Below are 21,493 nucleotides of genomic sequence, written 5' to 3'. Positions count from 1 at the left end.
AGGATTAGATACACAGTTCAGCACACATTATCACATGCCAGAGGATTAGATACGCGTGTCTGCACAAAGTACCACACTACAGAGGATTAGATATGCACGTATGCACAAAGTACCACATGCCGAAAGATTAGATATGTGCGTCTGCACACAGTTTCACAAGCCAGAGGATTAGATATGCGCGTCTGCACAAAGTACGACACACTGTAGGATTAGTTACGCATGTCTACACACAGTTCCACATGTCAGAAGATTAGATACACGTATCTGCACAAAGAACCACACGCCAGAGGATTAGATACGCGCGTCTTCACACAGCACCACACGCCGGCTGGAGGATTAGATATGCGCATCTGCACACAGTACCACAAGCCGAAGGATTAGATATGCACGTCTTCACACAATACCACACGCTGGAGGATTAGATACGAGCCACTGCACACAATACCGAATGCTGGAGGATTGGATACGTGCGTCTATACACAGTTACACATGCCGCTGGATTAGATACGCACGTCTGTGCACAATACCACACAATGGAGGATTACATACACGTCACTGCACATAATACCACATGCCGAAGGATTAGATGCACGCTATTGCGCACAGTACCGGTAGGGTTAGATACACGCATCTGCACACAATACCACCCGCCAAGGGATTAGATACGCTTGTCTGCACACAGTACCACACACTGGAGGGTTAGATACGTGCATCTGCACACAGTACCATACGTTGGAGGATTAGATACACAAGTCAGCACACAGTATCACATGCCAGGGGATTAGATTTGCGCATCTGCACACAGTACCACATGCTGGAGGATTAGATACACAAGTCAGCGCACAATACCTCATGCCGGAGGATTAAATACGCATATTTGCACATAGTACCACTAGCTGGAGGATTAGGTATGTGCGTATGCACAAAGTACCAAGCACCAGAGGATTAGATACACGCGTCTTCACACAATTCCACACGCCAGAGGATTAGATACGCACCACTGCACACAATACCACACGCCGGAGGATTAGATACACGGCTCTGCAGAGAGTACCACATATTAGAGGTTTACTCCAGGTTTCCATAGCAACCCAGCCATTTATCTTCACTGCTTTATGTCAGATTTAAAGAGGCAGGGCACTGTGGATGACACTGTTACACAAGGTCGCATACACACAGCTTTACTCCAGATCTCCATAACAATATACAATGATATCCGAAATTAGATGCTTATGGACACACACACAAACGATATACAAAAATACAACAGTGCAAAACTGGACAATTCTTATGGGGCCACTACACAAACAAAAAATGAAATATACCCGTGCGAAGCTGGGGCCTCCTGCTAGCATATTATAAAGAGAAAAATTACTTGAGTGTCGCTTTCAAAAATGATTGAAACTTTAACATAAATTTGATCCTGCTGCATTATTCCTGGTCTATCCCACATGCTTTTCCTTGTTTTGTATGGATGAAGCTTGTTGTTTGCTGTAAAATTAATTGAATTTTCTAGCACCGAGTGCATCACATTTCTGAGAGTAAGCTCATCTCATTGCAGGACAAAGAAAATGACAAGAATGTTTTAAGAGATCATTATCGCCATAGTGAAATTGATTTTGTTCATTGACTGTTTTAGTCAGTATTGTTTTTTTTTCTAATTGATATTAGCCATTCTTAGCTGTAAAAAATGTGAGACAGATTCCCTTTAGAGACTATTTTGTTGATGTCTGCTAATTATGGATTACAGAGGTTTCTCCAATTAAGCATGACCTTCTAGTAAGTAAGTAGTGAAAATGAGAAAAAGGACCGTTCTAATGGGAAGTGAAATATCTTTTTAGGCTGGGGCCCCATGTGGTGTAAACGCCGCAGGAAGAAAATGCAGAGTTTTACAGTCAATATGTAGTGGGTGGGATTCTAGCTAATTCCATCCCCACAGTGCGGTAAAATACGTGCAGCGAATATGCACTTTCCGTCACGGTTTTGGAAATCATAGCTCGTCAGTTATACCTATGGAAACGCTGCTGGTTTCCCAACAGGTAGAAATGAAGCAGAAAGTTGACAGAGGGAACCTCTGCATACTTTCTGTGGGAAAAGCTGTGATGCATTGTCGCCACATTTTTTTCTTGCAGGGTTTTTTTTGCTGCTGGCCGCTACATGGGGCCTGAACCTTAATAGGTTTTGGATGATTTCATTTAAGTTCTCCTTCCTATGGTAGATGCAGGTCTGCTGCCTAGAATGAAGTAAGTCCTAGCACTTCTCTCCCAGACACCATATCATATTGTCTAGGCTAAAATTAATTTCAACCATTTTAGGTTCTGACCAGTGGAAACTCAGCTGAAAAAAGCTGCATTTTACAATATGAACAAAGTGAATGACATTTGATTTCATCTCAGTTAAATATTGAGGGGAAAAACAGCTGCAGTAAACTTGCAGTTTTTAAGCCGGGGCCCCACAGGCCTGGAAACACCGCGATTTGGCCGCAGGAAAAATCGTGGCGTTTTACAGTACGTGCAAAGTGGATGGGATTCATGCGAATCCCATGCCCACTTGGCGGGAAAAATTGCAGCGCGGACACGCTGCAATTTCTAAAATTGTCGCAATTTTGAAGATCGCAGCATGTCAATTATATCTACGGAAACGCTGGCAGCTTTCCCATAGATATAATTGAAGAGCTCAACGGAAAAATGGCCTAAGTCCACATTTTGTCATATTTCAAATTATTACCTAGAAAGCTTCTTTGTACCTCGTTCTATTCATTGGGTTTACAAGGTACCTAGGATTAATGACCTAAGTCCATATATTTCAATGCAGAAGAATTTACATTCAATGGAATAATGGCCTAAGTCCAATACAAACTTACTTACTTCACTCTCGTTGGTCATTTTTTCATTGAAATCGTGACTTCCTGTCTGTTGTTTATATTAGTGTAAAAACTTTGTCTTATTGTTTAAAAGGCTCTAAATCGACTTTTGCACATATTTAGCGCCGAAAAGGGAGGCAGGTAATTATTATTCTTCATCGTTTAATAATTTTTACGGTATATTTGACGATATTAGCATAAGATTGCACTTAAGCCGACTGCTGCGGCAACCATAAAGATACGTGTGCTGTAGCGCCTTCGATGTGTAAGCCATATTTAAGATGTGCCTTTATTTCTGTTATGCAATTTTTGTATTAAATTTTGGAACTTATACAGCTTTGAAGGTACTCCTGTTAGATGTCGTGCAACTTTTGTTATAAGCGTGCTCGCTTAGTCCCGGTCAGAATTTGTACACCCATGATTAGGATTAACGGTGTTCATTAGCTGATTACATTGGATAGATATATTCCACAATAATGCCCGTTTGCTTTAGGCTAAAACTTTAAATTTCGTTTTTCTCACAATATTGATTTTTGGACTTAGGCCATTTTTCCGTTGAGCTCTTCAATTGTAACTGAAAGTCCGCGGAGGAAACTCCATGAACGTTCTGTTCAAAGCGCTGCAGGAAGAACGTCAATGCGTTCATACCATGGTTGTTCCCACAGTGCTTTAGCGCGGCGGTTCTGGCCTGTGGGGCCTTAGCTTTAAAAAGTTTTTTAAAACACAGACTTTCTGTCTCTATTATACCTATACAGATACGCCAGCGTTTCCATAGGTGTAATAGACACAGCTTGCTCTAAAGAAACAGGCACACATATACATGTGCCAGGTCTGTGGTTGAAAGGCACAGGCAAAACCACATGGATGACCAATTTGTCACAAGACAAAAACCTATAACAAAAGAGTGAACAACACTATTAATTAATTAATTAATTAATTTGTACTGTTTTTCGCAAAAAACTTTTTTATTAACTCCTAGTTAGGGGCGTTTCTAAACAGAATAAATATTCATTCCTTTCTGGCAGCTTGAAGTATTGTCCCTTCGTATTGTCTTGTCTTGAGGACACTTTTAAAGCTACTGTATTTGCCAGTGGCAATTTTTTTTTTTTTTTAATAGCAGAATTCATCGGATGAGCCTTGGATTTTTGTGTTGTAGTTTGATGTGATGCGGATCAGTGGGGCTAATCTCCATGTAGAATCCCACCACGGTTTATGCGTAGAATCTTAAAGAGGGTTTCCCACGAACATGAACATATTTGCAGTCCATTAAAAGCCAAATTTTTGCAAATATAAATAATAAAAAATGAGCAAAGACAAAAATCTGTGAACGCTAAGATGGTTAAAAATTTTCAGTGCTTTAAAGATTTTCTTTATCTTCAAAAGTGTTTATTTTTTGTCAACAAAATATAGACACTGCCAATGTTCATGGGAAACCCCTTTGCTAATTTTTTATTTCTTTTTTTTTTTTTTAATTCAAACTTTATTAATTTTTTCAAAGTACAGAGAACAACAACAGTACCATAGGCAAATTTTTATTTCTGTGAATTTTAAATCCATCTGTAAAAGTATGCACCGATTTGATTTGAACCATGGATTACCATAGAAATCAATGGAATCTAAATCTGAAGTGGATTTTTGCACGCAACACATGTTCAAATCTGCATGATAAAATCCTGCATGTGAACATGCCTTAAACTTTTCTTAGATTATAGAGGAAAATTAAATAATTGCTGTGATGCCATTACCTTGCTGGGAATTACCTTTGCAATTTTCAATATAAACTGTAAATTGATAGTAATATTGCCTAGAGTGCTGCTCTGTGCAATAAGTTGGTATATTTTAGCACATTACAATTCTTTTTAATTACCTTTCTCTCGAGCTTGATTTTTGGGATCATGCTACTGGGAAAAAGTAAAATGTGTTTTACAGAGATTGCTTCCGTTTAGAAAACAAAAGTATTATTTTGTCGTCTGATATCAGAATGCTTGCACAATATTGATGCATAAATGTCACATTTTCATTCTTTTTATCTTAACATAGCTTAATTTGATTTACTTATAATGTAACACTAATTGATATGTTAATCTCAAGAAAGCACAGAAAGAAAGCTGCTGCGTGTTTGAAAACCGGAACTCAGAAAGGGACTTTGAAGTGAACAGTCTTTTATAAAGTTCTAGCTTGGGTTAATAGAGAAAGTGATTTTTCTAGAATTTGTTGTATTACTATATTTTCATTTAAAGAATCCATATTCAGATAAATTTAAGAGTGATAATAGTACAGTCAGAACAATTTCAAGCAAAATACATTGCTTAAAAGCGGGTCTGTCGGATCCAAAATTCTTCACAAAGATCAGGGCTGTGTGGGAGTCGGGATCAATTTTGTTGTGGACTCCAGCTTTAAAATAAGATTATTAGTTATGTTTTAATCATATTATACAATTATTGGTATTGCATAATAAATTAGACACACAGTTTGTTCCGTATTTACTATCATAGGAATTCAGTCACTAGTATTTGTAACAATTTAAGGCTAAGGCCCCACATAGTGAGATGCAGCAAATAAACTCATCGTGTTTCTTTCCGCATGGTTTTTATTGCATTTTCATAGGATTTACTCTGACCCTTTTATAACTATATGGAAAATGCCAACGTTTGCACGGATATAACTGACATACTGTGATTTTCAAAAACATGAGCGTTTTTGAAAATGCAGATTTTCCGTTGTAGATTTTGTTCTGCAATGTGTGGATGTATTAGCCAGAATCACATTCGTTTTGCAGGTACTGTGAAATGCTGCATTTTGCAACGTGGGGCTTCAACCTAAGGGAGTTTTACTGCTGTAGACTGACTATGGCAGTCAGCCATTTATGAAGGAGCAGGAGTCTTGACTTACTGATTCTATGAAAAATGATGTAGACAACAGTAATTCCTCTGTGTCAAAGGCGAGTGGCATTTTGCTGTGTGAGGGCCCTATCAAACTCCTTCCTCTTTGGGCTTCCTGTACACCTGTAAGACTGTTCCATTTGTGTCATAGCAGTGATTTATAATGGAGTCTACTGAGACTCTGTCAGTTTCTCTACAGTTTTGACAGCTGGTTAGCACTGGCAGCAGGAAGTGCTGCTATTATTGTAAAAAATGAATACACTTCTGACCGAAGCTCTGCTTAGGGCCCTGAATGTGCATGTGAACAGGTCCTATTCACGCCCATACACTTTACATAGCTGTCGGCTGAAAGCTCATTCCACCATCAAGATCTCTCCCAAGGTGCTAAGCATACATGTGTTTTAAATCTGGAAAAGGTTATGAACCTCTACCAGGCATCCATATTTTCCAACTGTCCCGGATTCTGCTGGATCGTCCCGGATTGTGGATCCTGTCCCACAGTCCCAGTCGGCAAGCGGTGTGTCCTGGATTCAACTCATCTGCTTCCGGAGGACAGTGATGAGTTGAAAGCAAAAGTGAATGAAGCATGAGCTATCCGTGAACCGCTCCTGCTTCACCGCTGTGTTTCCTATGCACTCTGGCCCTATGAGCTGTAGGTGCGATGTGATGGCGTCACTCACATCGCGCCTACAGCTCCCAGAACATTATATGACTGGAACTGCAGACAAAGTGGCAGGGGAGTGAGGAGAGGCGAGTATCAGTGTTTGTATATTAAACTTTGGGTGCATATTGAGGTGGAACATGAAACTAGGAGCAGATAAAGAGGTCACATAAAACTGGAGGTAAATGAAGGGGGGACATTAAACAGGGGGAGATTATGAGGGACATTAAACTGGGGACAGCTGGAGGTGGACATTAAAAAATGGGGGTCACTGGACGGATACATTAAGCTGGGGGCAACATGTTATCTACCTCTAGTTGCCCCCAGTTTAATGTCCCCCTCCAGCTTTCTCAGTTTCCCACCCATTAGCCCGAGTTTAACTTGGGGCACGAGGAGAGGATCTTCATACTGTTGGGCAATTGGAGGTGAACATAATGTGGAGGCATATAATGTTAGGGTGACTGTAGGTGCATTATATTGTGTGGGGGCGCAAAGAAAAATGGATGGGAATGGGCGCAGTCAACGTAGAAATGAGTAAAGCTAAATTTGCTGTGGCGTGTGTAGTGTGCCATATACCTTGTTCCTCTTTCTGTTCTTTGGAAGTTGGGATGTATGGCTTATCTCCTGTGGAATCAATTTTCGGGTATATTGAAGTCCACATGCCAAAGACATGAGTGGTTGTCACTCCAGAGGGATTGTTAGTCCCTGTCTCGTATAGGGCTCACAATGTTTTTAAAATGTTGTGGAACATTTTGGCTCTGTACCAGTAACAGAAGGAAATAAATTTAGATTTGGATAGAAAAACTGCATCAAAATCTGGACCAAAAGCAACAAAAACTCCCACCATGTTTTGGCTTGAAAATGCAAATTATTGTAGGTAAACACAGTACTACTTATGTCTCATGTAGCATGCATAATAAAACCTCTCTAACTGAAATGGGAATTATGTTACTTTACTGACAATAACATAAAAGTGCTTCAAAAATTCCTATAACCATCTGTCTCCTGCAGGCCATGGGAACTGTCTACTACAAAATGAAGTCTTATTTTGTTAAATATTCTCGTTACTAAGGTGTAAATGAGTTCAGATCTGAATTAAGTAAGTTTACCTCACTTCATGTCCATAGGGCGTAGCTTTGCATATGAGCAGAATATGCGTAATGTAGTTCATTCATCACTCCAAGTGAAGTGTGTGATGGCAGTGAAGTGAATTCACTAGCAATATAGAATCTTAATTCCCTTCATAATGTGCAGATCCATAGATGTGAATGTTAAGTAGATATAGTTTTCTCACTATATTTCTCTGTTTCATTTGAATTTGTAGATAAATATATAAAGTGTGTATAAATATAATATATATGTATGTGTATAAATATATATATATATATATATATATATATATATATGTACTATACCATTTGCAAGAAACAAATACAATAATACATAAAAATTATTTTAAAACTAGCTGGTACCCGCGACTTCGTCTGCGGTGATTGTAGCAGTGGGTATATACAGGCGTGGGTAAGGTTTTCGTACTGTGTATAAGGGATGGTATATGAAATGTAACTTTGTAGCTTGTTTTTACTGTAATTCAGAGATTACGTGAGACTTTTGTGTTGAAGTTAATTTGTATTTGAGCTGCTATACGGTGTTGTGAGAAACTTTACATAGTGACTTTGGGACAGAGGTATTTGAAGTTAACCCTTTCCCGCCGATGGCATTTTTTGATTTTCGTTTTTGACTCCCTCCTTCTAAACCCCATAACTTTTTTATTTCTCCGCTCTCAGAGCCATATGAGGTGTTAATTTTTGCGGGACAAATTTTTCTTCATGATGCCACCATTAATTATTCTATATAATGTACTGGGAAGCAGGGAAAAAATTCAAAATGGGGTGGATTTCAAGAAAAAATGCATTTCTGTGACTTTCTTACGGGCTTTGGTTTTACGGCGTTCACTGTGCAACCAAAATGACATGTCCCCTGTATTCTGTGTTTCGTTACGATTCCGGAGATACCAGATTTATATGGTTTTAGTTACATTTTGACCCCTTAAAAACAAATCCAAAACTGTTAAAAAATTTTTTTTTGAAAAGTCGCCATATTCCGACAGCTGTAACTTTTTTATACGTGTGTGTACGGGGATGTATAGGGCGTCTTTTTTTGCAGGATCAGGTGTACTTTGTAGTTCTACCATCTTCAAGAAATGTTATTGCTTTGATCACTTTTTATTCAAATTTTTATCAGAATCAAAATATTGAAAAAACGACGGTTTGGCACTTTTGACAATTTTTCCTGCTACGGCATTTAGCGAAAAGGAAAAATATTTGTATAGCTTTGTAGAGCGGGCGATTTTGGACGCGGGGATACCTAACATGTATGTGTTTCACAGTTTTTAACTACTTTTATATGTGTTCTAGGAAAAGGGGGGTGATTTGAATTTTTAATCCTTTTTTTTGTTTGTTTTTAATATTTTTTTTACTTTTTTAAAACTTTTATTTTGCATTTATTAGACCGCCTAGGGGTATTGACATGGGTGGGTGGTGTCGCGGAATGTCAGAGCGGTGGGGGTTGGAAAACATGGCTGCTCCGGAGCGTTAAAGAGAGCCTCCTGGAGTATCGTTAAGGTGAGGGGTAAAGTGGTAAAGTATATGTATATGAGATTGTGTGGGGTTAGGGGCTAGGCTGTAGAGGGCAATATGAATTTTGTGGCTTGCTATGGTCCAAAGTGTGTGAGATTGCAGAGATGGTGATGTGAGTTTGGGATTTGTGGGGGTCCTGGGAAAAACGTATGTGCGCTATTGTGCCGAAAAGTAGCCTATTGCGCAATGGGGTGTATTAACTATGTTTGTGGAAAATTTCAGCCAAATCGGTCGAGCGGGTTTTGCGTGATTGACTAACAAACATCCGAACACACAAACCCACAAACATCCAAACTCACAAACTTTCACATTTATAATATTAATAGGATATTCAGATTGTACAGCTGAAGAATGAAATGTGTCAAGCCGCGTAATGGGACAGTGTGAATGCAAGACATCATTATTGTCCCTGCAGTATAGTCTACCCTGCGCCCTGTAATGCATGTGTTTAAGCAATGGTCTGACTTGTAGCTTGTGGAATGTGTTCTGAGGCTAAAGATTTCAAAGCTTAAGCAACCATAGAGTAATGTTGTGTACAGAAGTCAATACGGTATGAAAAGTTTATTTTCTAATGGTACTTTAAATAGTCCTACAAGGGCAGATATTGTGTGGAATGGAACCACCAAGGTAAAAACAATCAATGAGCCTTTCTGCTCATCTGTCTCGGCAGAAGAGGGTTGGTCTGAATTTCTTTCCCCCAAAGTAATTCCTGTACATGAATGCACTTTTCTGTGCTTACTTTTAGTGAATAGCATCAGTATAGACAAGAGGAAAGATTGCCCCTTGAAGCTGTAGAGCACAGCTGCTCTGTAAGTAATGCAGGACTGACTCCAGCTAGTCCTGAGAGATGATGCAGCACAGGGAACATTGCAAAACTGTCTTCAGCCTATTTAAGATCTCTCTGTTCTGTGTTTCCAGCTCACAGAGGTATCTTTGATGCAACAGAAAGGTGCTTTTTACTTCTTTCAGTATATTTGTGGATTTCATGACCTCTGGGAATAAAGAACATAGAAAAGATTACTCTTTTCTTAAATTAACCACCGGGTCTATGGATCTAGCCCTGCATATGTTTGCTTGTCACCAGGATGCCATTGGGATGAATGGAAACGCTTGTATAGTGTTCTAACCTTCGCCCAAAACATGAACGTGTGCAAGTGTTACTTTAGAAACTACTGTAGTTGGCCAAGCCTGCTGTGTGCAGATTACTCTTACTGCAAACATGCTTTTTATTTTTTATTTGCTATCTGATACATTATAATGTATTCAAATTAATATTTTAAATTCTATTTTATGTATTTTTTTAATATCTAAACTGTAAAAGTTAATTTTGGCTGGTCTGACTAGAGCCGCTCTATTTGTTGCTTTTTAATAGATTTTCAATTTGTATTCTGGAATCGGACACCTTTTCATCTGAAGAAATCTGAATTAAGAGGTAAGACTTTGTTTTTTTTCTGTCTTTCTTTGAATTGCGATTTTTGGAATGAATATAGTACATTGATGGTTTAATGTGTTATGCAGTTTTTATATTTTTTTTGCATTTTACTGGGTAGAATTGGTAAATGTATTCCATAGATTTATTTCAAGGCCTGCCTGTACGAGTGTCAGTGCATGTTCTAAACATCTATATTCTGTCTTCTAGTTTTATATGAAAGAGTAGTAGTAGATGTTGTTTGTATGTTTGTAGTCTAAGCAGGCACTTTTTATTAAATGTGTTTTTCATGGAATATTTAGATAAATAAGTTCATTCTTTTATTTTTTTCCCTAATTGAATCAGGTTTACATATTTGTAATACAAAATATATATTTATTTGTGTATAACGCATACTATATATATATATATATATATTTTATATAAGTATAAAATATAAAAAGAATATTTGAAATATACGTATGTGCCTAAAGTAAATACAGATGAAAGTATAAAGAATAGACAGGCCAAAAAGCTTCATATTTATCCCAATAACATACTTTGCATGATCAGTTTGGTGTAACTCTTGGTAGATGTTTTCTATTCCCTTTTCTGTTGGTGTTCTTATCAATAAATTATCAATATGGTACATGACATTAAGAAATGTAGCACATTTCCTTTTAGTAACTCCCGTTTTTCTAGTAATTTTTTCAGAAATGTAAAGAGAGACGTATCTATAATAAATTTTATTGAATTTTTTGTATGTCTAGTATAGTTAGAAAGTGAATGAGAGTACACTGAATTAACAGCGAAACAGAATAAATATCAGTTTTTTAATATGTGATAGTGGGAGAACAACTCCTATAGCAACCACAGGGACTGCCATGGATCCTGTGCGTAGTAGAATGTACAGCAAACTTATTTTACTTTATACCTTACTTCCTACATATAAAGCGCTGAAAACTTGATGTTGTGAGTGGCTGTGACATCAGATCTACAAACACTGTTGATTGGCATTAATGTATTAAAGAGAGCCCTCTGTTAGAAGAGAAATGTTGGTTGCTGTATCGAAGGGTGTACCCTAGCCAAAGCTTTAATATTGCCCTCTGGAATGAAAACAAGAAAGCTTTTAAGAAGGTGATATAGAAGTAATAACATAAAATATACAGGCACCATTTCTTACTCCCCAGGCCCCATAGATCCCTTTCACACCACGTTTGTGCCATGTTCTTTAAAAAAAAAAAAAAAGGAAGCCTATCTGTATATTTAAATGCTTACTGTGGGAAGCAGTTATGTCTCTTTCCATGGCAAGTTTGGCCATAACACAACCCACACAATTATATGGGTTTTGGAGATCAGTTGGTCCTGGCAGTAGTAGGTTACGTTAGGGCCTTTTTTCCTTGCTATTCCCAACTATTATTCCAAAATGTAGTAGGTGATATTTTACTTACTGATCTCTGCTCTTGTTCAGGCCTTCTCCACTTTGTCCTGCAGGGGACACTGCACGCCTCACATCCTGACATTGTTCAGTGTGTGGACGTGGTGCACAGAGTTCCCTGGAGGCTGAAGTGTTCTTGGCCCAGAACGAGAGTGGAGATGAATGCCTTATTTATGGGTTAGTTCACACGCAAATCCGCGTGTGCATATTCCGTTGAGGCAGCCGAGATGGGATAATGGTGCAGTGCTCCGGATTAGGCCCAAATGAATGGGCCTAGCCCAAAGGGGGCTGCGGCGAGGCAGATACCGCAGCTGATTCATCTGCGGAATTCGCCTGAAGAAAGGGCAGCTCGCAAAAGGTCTCCCTAGAGCACCATTGTGAGGGGGGATTATGACATGGTTTCCGCGCCATAATCCGCCCCCTCTTTGCCAGTGTGAACTAGCCCTTATGTGGGTAGCGATCTAATGTGGGACCATAAAAGGGGCAATGTACTGTGTGGGGCCAGTAATGGGGTATTGTACTGTATGGGGAACAGTAAAGAGGTGGAATTCTATTATTCTTTATTGTCCTGCAAATGAGTGTGCACTTTCAGTAAAGAGAGAATGTGGTCTGAAAAATGGTAATGCTTGGGACACCCGAAAGGATATACATTCATAAATTCATGCATCTTTTTATTTTTGTGCATGTGTAGATAGAAGGAAATGGCTTAGGCTGCCTTCACACAGAGTAACGCCGGGCTTGTAAAAATCCTCATTCACATCCGTACACGCGAGCGCTGTGGAAGGCTCCCGAACACTTCCCATTCACTTCAATGGGAGCGCTCGTAATGCCTTTAGAAAGGCTATTCAACTCTTACCTTTATTTTTTCAGGTACATGCCACTGTTTTTGAATTTTTCTTTTCTTCACTATGGTAATTATACTCAGAAAGCACAGAGATCTAAGAATAGCATTGTCTTCCATTCCAGTACTGCCTCTGTCTTCTGCTTCGTTGACCATTCTCCTTCTCTACAATCCTTTTCTTATGCGAGCCACCACAAAATGGGTGACAGACATGCACAGTCAGCTGTTCAGTCAGCCATTTTGCGGTGGTCTCGAGTAAGAAGAGTAAAGAAGAGTAGAATATCCGAAAGAGTAGAAGACAGAGGCGACGCTGGAATGGAAGACAATGCTGTGCTTTCTGTGCATTTTGGTCATTTTTCAATAATAAATAGGGCTTTAATTTTATGTTTTTATTTTTACATATTTTTTCTTTAATATCTAAGAATATGTAAATAACATTTTTTTTTTGTAATAGCATAAACTGTTACGCTAGGTTCACACCTGTGTTTGGGTATACCCTCGGGGGAAGGGGAGGTTGGTGTCCGCTTGGAATGGGGAATGAAATCCCCCACCACAGAGTCAGTTCAGGTGTAAACCTAGCCTTACAAATTAAATAAATAAATAGATTTCTCTTTCCATTATGGTAATTTTTATGAAGGTGGCACATATTGGCTAGAACCCCTGACATGGGTGTGGTAGTGGTGGTTTCATTCTTTCTTTATTTTATAAATTGTGCCCCCCATAAAGTTATGATAGATCTTTGGGGCTGAGGAGTTTTTTCTGCTGATTTTCCCTGTGATTGGGGCTGATACTTTAGCAATGCAGACAGCTCCCTAAACTATTATTATTATGCTTACTTATATAACACCATCATATTCCGCAGCACTTTACAGATATTGTCGGTCACTGTCCCATATAGGGCTCACAATCTACATTCCCTATCAGTATGTCTTTGGTGTGTGGGAGGAAACCGGAGTACCCGGAGGAAACCCACGCAAACACAGGGAGAAAATACAAACACCTTGTAGATGTTGCCCTTAGCAGGATTTGAACCTAGGACTCCAGCGCTGCAAGGCTGCAGTGCTAACCACTGAGCCACCGTGCTGCTTTAAGACCTATTGAATACTGTGTAAACAGCTATCGAGACGGCAGAGATGGTATTAACCCATTTATGCCTAGAGTTCCATTATTATAAATGGGTTAAATAGATTGTCAACTGGTGGTCCTAGAATTTATAAAGACTGCTATTCTAGGTCTACAATTGTACCAAACCCCACCTATCTCAAGAAGCTTAATCCCCTCATCCCTTACTTAAGCCTGGTGGGACATCCAGTTGGAGAGTAAATAAAGAGGTGGCCCTCTCCACATTGGCCTCTCTTTTGGCAGCTCTTTCTGTTTTCTTCTATGGAAACCATAGAAATAGCCGAGAATACACAATTTTTTTTTTCTAACTGAGCTCCTGTATGAATTCTAAGTTCCATAGCTCACCCATGAGCACAAGTCATCACTATTCTTCATAGGTCTTTGGGGGAGAATCTACTGTATGTATAATGTAATATTTAGTATGGGCATACATTCAGCTTTGCCATCTCCTTATGAATGCCTGCCTCTGTTATGTGTGTCTAAATAATTGCGTACCTTGGAGAACCGAGAGGTAAAGGTGATATCATTTATTAATGTCATAAATATTGTGTGTATCTATCCTTACTTTATTTTTATGTCTTTTTGTGCTCCTGTTCTCACATTGTCATTCCCTCAGAGAAAAAGTTATTTCCTTCCTCTACAGACTATATATGAAAAAATAAAGAAGCTGCTGTCTTGAAAGGAAATAGCTTGTGGGTGTATGAAGACTCTCAATGCTACCTGCATGCAGTTTTAATCCTTTTACCATATAATTAAAATGACATAACTGAAACTCTATATGTTGACTGAGAACTGCCGTCTGATGTGCATATATTCACACACTACTACATGAATTCCCCTACTTTCTAGTCACTATGTAACAGGGAATGAAGAAGAGAACTATCCAGCCAGAGGCCACACGACAATGATACTTAATTCATAAAGAAGTCTTCCAGCTTTTATCTACCAGTCAAATCAGACTTGGACTCAGGCCAGACATAGTGAAATTGCTTGCATATTTTTGCAGTAAAATTAAGAGGTTCACCTAAAGATTTTATAGGAAACGTTTTTGCTGCAAATTTCTCTAAGTGGAAAACGCTAAGAAAAACGCTAAGAAAAAGGCAGTGTTTTCACAGTATTTTTTTTTAGGTTGTAGTGAATTTCACTGCTTTCACTATTTGGGGGCCTTAATTTGTAGACTGAAAGAGAGAATTCACGTGGTCTGTCCACTGTTGCCATAGGAAATGTTTAGAAGTACCCTGGTTTTTGTATAACAAATAGAACATGGAGTGAAATATAAAACTACACTAAACCTGGAATCGCAGCACTACTTTAAATTTATAGTTCCTTCTTATCAAGTTAACCCCTATCCATAGCATAGATGCAGATCAGTGGAGGCGCGAGTGTAGTGGGGCTCTAACCAGGAGGGACAGGGGTTGGGGAGTTTAGTCCTCTGTTCTGAATGGAGTGATTGGGCTGGCCCACACCCCACTCGATTCATTTCAATGGGATTGTTGGAGATAACTGTGCGCCCCCATTGAAATGAATATTAAATATTTACTTTCATAAGTCAATCACTCACTTTTTAATGAATTAGAGGAGCTTTACTGCTTCACTGACCGTGGCTGTAAGCTATCTATGAAAGGGTCAGAGCAGGAGTTTGTGTTACTGGCTTTGTCTACCAACTCTATAATACTGCTTTTGAGAAGCATTTTATAATTTTTTTCTGCTTTTTGGAAATCCATAGTATTGGTAATGAGATTGGTAAATCAAGTGTCGTAGGGGCTTTATGATGCAGAATATTTTCTATTATCAGTGTTCATTTTTCTGCTGTTGGTGTTATTTAAAAGATGAGACTACTGTATATTTATACCTCCTCTGTGACTTTTATAGGGTTTCTGATGCCCCCCTTATAAGTCAATGGGGTATGTGTGTTGCTGTTCACTTCCTTTTATACATGTCACATCCTGCACAATTTGTCTGTTTTTTTTCCCAAAAACAAAACCATTTCACAAGACCCATTTTATAATGTACCTTTACTTTGACTCTTCAGTTCAGGATATTCTAGCGATTCTGGTCTTGTTTTACTTAAGTGACTCAATAACATTCTTTACTTATGAAAGTCTATCCCGTAGTGACGTTATCATTATTGGCAAGTGTAGACATGGTGCTATGATACCTGTTGTATTATTTACTCTTGGTTGGTTGAGTCTAAGTACTTTTCACACAGTTTTAGTGAGGCGCTCTATTGACATACTTCCTAGCATTGTTTTTACATGTGTGTGAATCTTTATTGCATAGCAGGCTTTTCTCTTGGCAGTGATATGATAAAAGCAGCTAGAGGAGATGTAAAGCCCCTTTGTTTAAATATTTTTATTTTCTGAGCAGTAAGTAAAAAATGCTTTCATGTGGCGTAGTCCATATTAATCCATTTTAAAGTAATATTGCAATGTGTGAATATCTTTGAAGTAGGGTAGGTTTTGTATTACAAAGGCTGCGTTCACTTCCTGCTATTCAGACGGGAGCATTTTCTGAGTGCCTTGTCTGCACAGACGGAATCCATATAATAACAAGTGCAGCGGCCTGGACTTTTCTGTGTTGTCTTCTTGGTTAGTTATTGTTCTCTGGGATGTTGACTGTATTGTTTTAAGGATAAATTTGGCTTTTTTTCACTTTTAAATTTTTCTGATTTAATGGTTAATTTTTACTTAATAAAGATCTATTAGTAGGGGCAGATAAGTTAATACATATGCACTAGAATTCTTGTGTAATACTGGAGCACATGCTTCACACCTCATTTTCTATGTGTTTTAGACAGTCTCTAACAGTTCTTGCACCTCATCCAACAGGTGGATAGGGTTTGTCGCAAAGGGGACAGAATTCATTATACAAAACTGTGCAGCAGACAATGCAACAAAATGCAGGACAAAAAGTGGTATAAAGTTAGACTAGACAATGTAAAGCTAAGGCCCCAACACTGCACTGCAGTAATAAACACTGCAAAATGCAAAGAGCTTTTGCTACATTTTTCTGTGCACTTTTTCTTCCGCTACATCTTTTTTCTCCCCAATGTGTATATGAGATTAATGAAATCTCATTCACTTTTTCGGTATGATAAAACACAGTGTGTTTTTATGTTCTGATGTAATGTGTGCCAAAAAAAGCTGGTACACGTCTCATGTTGTATGTGTTGTACACACTATCGAACAGTTTCTGAGCCTTGTATGACAGGTGGATGGGGCTGGTTGAAGGTGGTGTGGCTTAATATACTAAACTGGGAGCCAGAAATTGTGCTAAAACTTTAGAAGTTGCGCCAAAATTTTGGCCATTATGCCAGATTTGTGTACCAAAGCTTAATCATAAACTAAGCCAACTAATAAGTGGTGTGAAGCTAGACCACAGTGCAAAAGTACATCGGATTTTCATATGGAAAGTCTTGTGCATTTTAAGACTGTCTAGTCTAACTTTGCATGTTGAACTTAAAAGTTAGACCATTTTCAGTTTATCTTCCCCAGTATCTGCTAATTGTGGGAAGTCCTAGCTGGTGTACCCCCTGAAAACACTTAACCTCACGGAGACCTGCTTACGTAGAAGTGTGATCAAGCATCCGCTATTATGAGCATATAAATAGATTTATCAGTTCTAACTCTTTGATAGCTATTGTTTTAAAGAGGACTGACATACCAGCATTAGCAGAGGGACAGTGGGATGAAATGCTCCATCAGCTGGCAACTTTTGTCTTTTCTGGATATGACAAGATAATCCTCCTACATGTTTTACATAGCTTTGGTATTACACTGAAAGGTTGAGAATTCATATCTACAAGGCTGATACTTGTCCCTAATGTTTAGCTGCAGCAGGTTACTTTTCTCAGAAGTTTTTGGATAGTCCTCTTTGTTGTTACAATTCTGATGGTGGGTGTTGCTGAAATGGTTACAGTATTTTTGTTGTTCTCATTGAAGAACTCCCTTCAGTAACTTCTCAATGATAATCAGCTGAGTATGGACAAGGGGGGTCCCAATGATGGGACCTATGGAAGTCAGCTCCTGTTTGCAAGGAAAGTAGACTCCTAGATCCCATTTCCCCAATCAGATGCTTTGATAGAAATGAGTTTAATATTACAAATGACTAATGTTCTTTATGCACCAGCTGCTACTGCTGATAACTCTGAACCCAAATACCTAAATACAGTGCTATGGGACTTTACCTGAAACAGGACAAATTTAACCCTTTAAAGTTTATATATATATATTACATTAAAAGACTGAAGAGTCTGTTTAGTTGTTTGCACATACAAGGCAAGAGCAAAGCAAAACAGTTTTTTTGCAATGTAAAAACTGTTATATATATATGCGTGTTATTCAGTGTGCATATTGTGAGAGTTTCACTCTGGGTTGCTTTTGCCATGGTCAAAGGGCACATGTCTGTTCTGTCAAAACCAGGCCAACAAGCAGAGGTTTAAGCCAACATCGGATCAGATTTATTGGTAAGGTTGTGAGTATAATTAAAATAAAACGGCAACAAAAGAAAATCCTTGGCTAGCTGATGCTCTACAATAAACATCCCTTACAACAGCTGGAAAACTTCTACCTCCTAGCTTACAAAATAATTACAAAAAGCACAATGTCCAACAACCTTTTACTCACTCAAACTGGCTTTCTGTGTCCCCAAGCTGTGAGTTACCATCCCTGAATCACTTAGTAGGTAAGAGACTTCTGCTGCTACTTCATATAAAAGAAGAATCTGGGAGAACTAAACCTCCACGTGCACAAGTGTCACAATATGTGTTTTGCACACATTTAGGTCTTGTGTTTCTAGACTGCTAGGCCACACAACTCGATTGCTCGCCATGTCCTGTCAAGTTAGCTGGCAGCAAGAATGATTGCTGAAGGTCCAATAAGAGCTTGACACTGACATGGGTAGCAGCTGAAGAACAGGTTATTCTGGCATCTAGGGGCCAAAAGTCGATGGACTGATTGGTGACTGGGGAACTGGTGGAGACCAGAGTCAGCTTGTTCATTGGGGCAGCATGGATAGCTGGAGGCTGGAATGGCTTTTAAATGCAGAGAGACAGTAGGCTGGAAGATGAAATGAGTGACGTTAGGCCTGTAGCGATGCTGCATAGTGAGTTGCCTGGACTTGGATATCTCCAGCAAGTCCTAGAGCGTGAGACATGAGCAGGCAAAGGACCACTTGACCATCTTGTTACAGGTCTATCCACTATGCTGTTTCTGTGTTTGTCCTGTAAATGTCTTGTCTGTTTTTTCTTTATTCAAATAAATTATTTTTAAAATGTTAGTTTCCTTTGAATCCAAGCTGCTATGAAAATGTCTAGTTAAGCCCTCTGTAATAACATCCAATGTACTGTTCCCTGTGCGAGTCACGATTAAGGTAAATGCAATATTTGACATTACAGACTCTTTACAAAAAGAACAGCTTTTATGCAAACATCTATTTCTTATTCCATCTTGAATGACTGAAAGTCTGTGATTGTATCGCATAAAACTTCAAAGGTTTTCTGGTCAAGGTGCACTGAAGTTTAATAATTCTTTTTCATGATTCAGAAGAAAGGGACTGCAATTTAGAATTTGCCTACCAAAGAGAACAAAAAGACGACCGCTTTTTATCAAAGCAAATAGTGAGATGGCTTTCCTTGATAGAAGCGGGCTAGTGTCCCTGCCATGATTACGCTGGCGGAGTAACACCGTAGCAAATGTGTTTAATTATAATTGTTCCTTTAATGGTTTGCATCAAATGCTCATTGTTTCCGAACAGATGGGATGGTTATTAGAAAATACTCCTAAACTGTTGGAAAGCTGATCGAGTAAGAATGAAGGTTAATGGCAATAGACTGCTGCACTAGCTTTTCGTCTACGTCTCTACATTGTTTCGTTAAAACAGTCATTCTCACCGACAACAATATTGATGATGATGATAATATTTTGATACAGTATTATAATACTATTTTTGAATATAGTTTTTTTTTTTGCAGTCTTAGTTCAGAAGAACTGCAGAGGGCCTACATCTTGTAGCCATCATACAGTTTTGTTACAGGTAGTGTATATTATGGACATCTGTAAGGTGTTGTCCATGTTCTCAATTTGGAGTGGAAACAAGGCACATATAAAGATACAGGAGTCTTTATTGTATTTTAGTATTCTTTTAAATCTGTTATGCATTATTTCTAGGGAAGAAGAGCTTCAAACATATAGTGCCAAGAGGGCACTGTCACCCTGAGCATTTTGGTGTTTTTTTTTTATCCAAATCTCTTTATCCATTTCAAGGATTTAAGCCTGTTGGTATTTTTGCAAATTTTAGTGTATTCAAAGTGGGTGTAACATTGTTGTTTGTCTTGGGGCAGTTTCTCTGTGTGCTGTATGGTATGCAGTGCTTTTATCCATCAGAACTAGTGTATCATTGGTCTTTTGAGATCTTGTGACAGGCCCTCCTTAAACAGTAACGTGGTAGAGATTATGTTAAAAGTTAATAGAATACGTAACCTGCATTAAATTGTTGTGTGTTAAGAGCACCTTTCACTTTCTCTGCACTGTTAGCTTTCTAGTCAGTACATAATACTGTGATAAGTTTGCTGCCTGGGGAAGAAGGGTCACAAATGCCACATTCAGTGTCAAGTGTTCTCACAGTTCTCACTTAAAACACTCTTCACAGACATTGAATATGGCACTTGTAACCCCTTCTTCCCCAGACAGCACACTTATAATTGTTGGAAAGGAGAAATTGCAGCAGGCAGTTGCCAGCACAGTACTGTGTGCTGTACAGCCTGCCCTGCACACATGGGTTAACCTCACCAGTCTCCACTCACTCTCCAAAAGGACTCGGTGCTGCTCACTCCATAAGATGAATCCCCCGCTGTATCTTCTTCCTGCACAATGTCTTGGCCCCTCCTCCATTGTCAGGACGCTCGCTGAGGCTCTCCCCACCGGAACCCAACAACTTAGGGGGACTCGAGTCTCAAAAAGTAAACTTTATTTTTTATTTATTTTTTTGTCATATTAGCTAAGGTGTCAGGCCCTGTAGCAGCTGCTACCATGGTAGTTATGCCACTGTTTCCAGTGGTATATAAAACCACCAGTGCCAATGAATTCAGCATTCTGTCAGATATGATAGTACACGCCCAGGTGGCGGAGATACAGTCCTATGAAAAAGTTTGGGCACCCCTATTAATCTTAATCATTTTTTGTTCTAAATATTTTGGTGTTTGCAACAGCCATTTCAGTTTGATATATCTAATAACTGATGGACACAGTAATATTTCAGGATTGAAATGAGGTTTATTGTACTAACAGAAAATGTGCAATATTCATTAAACCAAAATTTCACCGGTGCAAAAGTATGGGCACCCTTATCATTTTATTGATTTGAATTCCCCTAACTATTTTTACTGACTTACTGAAGCACAAAATTGGTTTTGTAACCTCAGTGAGCTTTGAACTTCATAGCCAGATGTATCCAATCATAAGAAAAGGTATTTAAGGTGGCCAATTGCAAGTTGATCTCCTATTTGAATCTCCTCTGAAGAGTGGCATCATGGGCTACTCAAAACAACTCTCAAATGATCTGAAAACAAAGATTGTTCAACATAGTTGTTCAGGGGAAGGATACAAAAAGTTGTCTCAGAGATTTAACCTGTCAGTTTCCA

At 38.7% G+C, this 21,493-nt stretch overlaps 1 protein-coding gene across 1 annotated transcript in view; it reads left to right on the top strand.

Moving 5' to 3' along the window:
- The window catches only part of CSGALNACT1 (chondroitin sulfate N-acetylgalactosaminyltransferase 1), a 257,618-nt gene that overhangs the window by 78,610 nt on the left and 157,515 nt on the right, over nucleotides 1-21,493 (top strand). Inside the window, exon 2 of the mRNA XM_075283731.1 lies at nucleotides 10,418-10,477. The gene's annotated coding sequence lies outside the window, so the exon portion shown is untranslated. The remainder of the gene's footprint in view (nucleotides 1-10,417; nucleotides 10,478-21,493) is intronic.

The sequence above is a fragment of the Leptodactylus fuscus genome, chromosome 1 (genome assembly GCF_031893055.1).
Source record: "Leptodactylus fuscus isolate aLepFus1 chromosome 1, aLepFus1.hap2, whole genome shotgun sequence".
Taxonomy (NCBI): domain Eukaryota; kingdom Metazoa; phylum Chordata; class Amphibia; order Anura; family Leptodactylidae; genus Leptodactylus; species Leptodactylus fuscus.
Note: the sequence above shows the minus strand (reverse complement) of the source record. Positions and strands in the feature narration are given on the sequence as shown.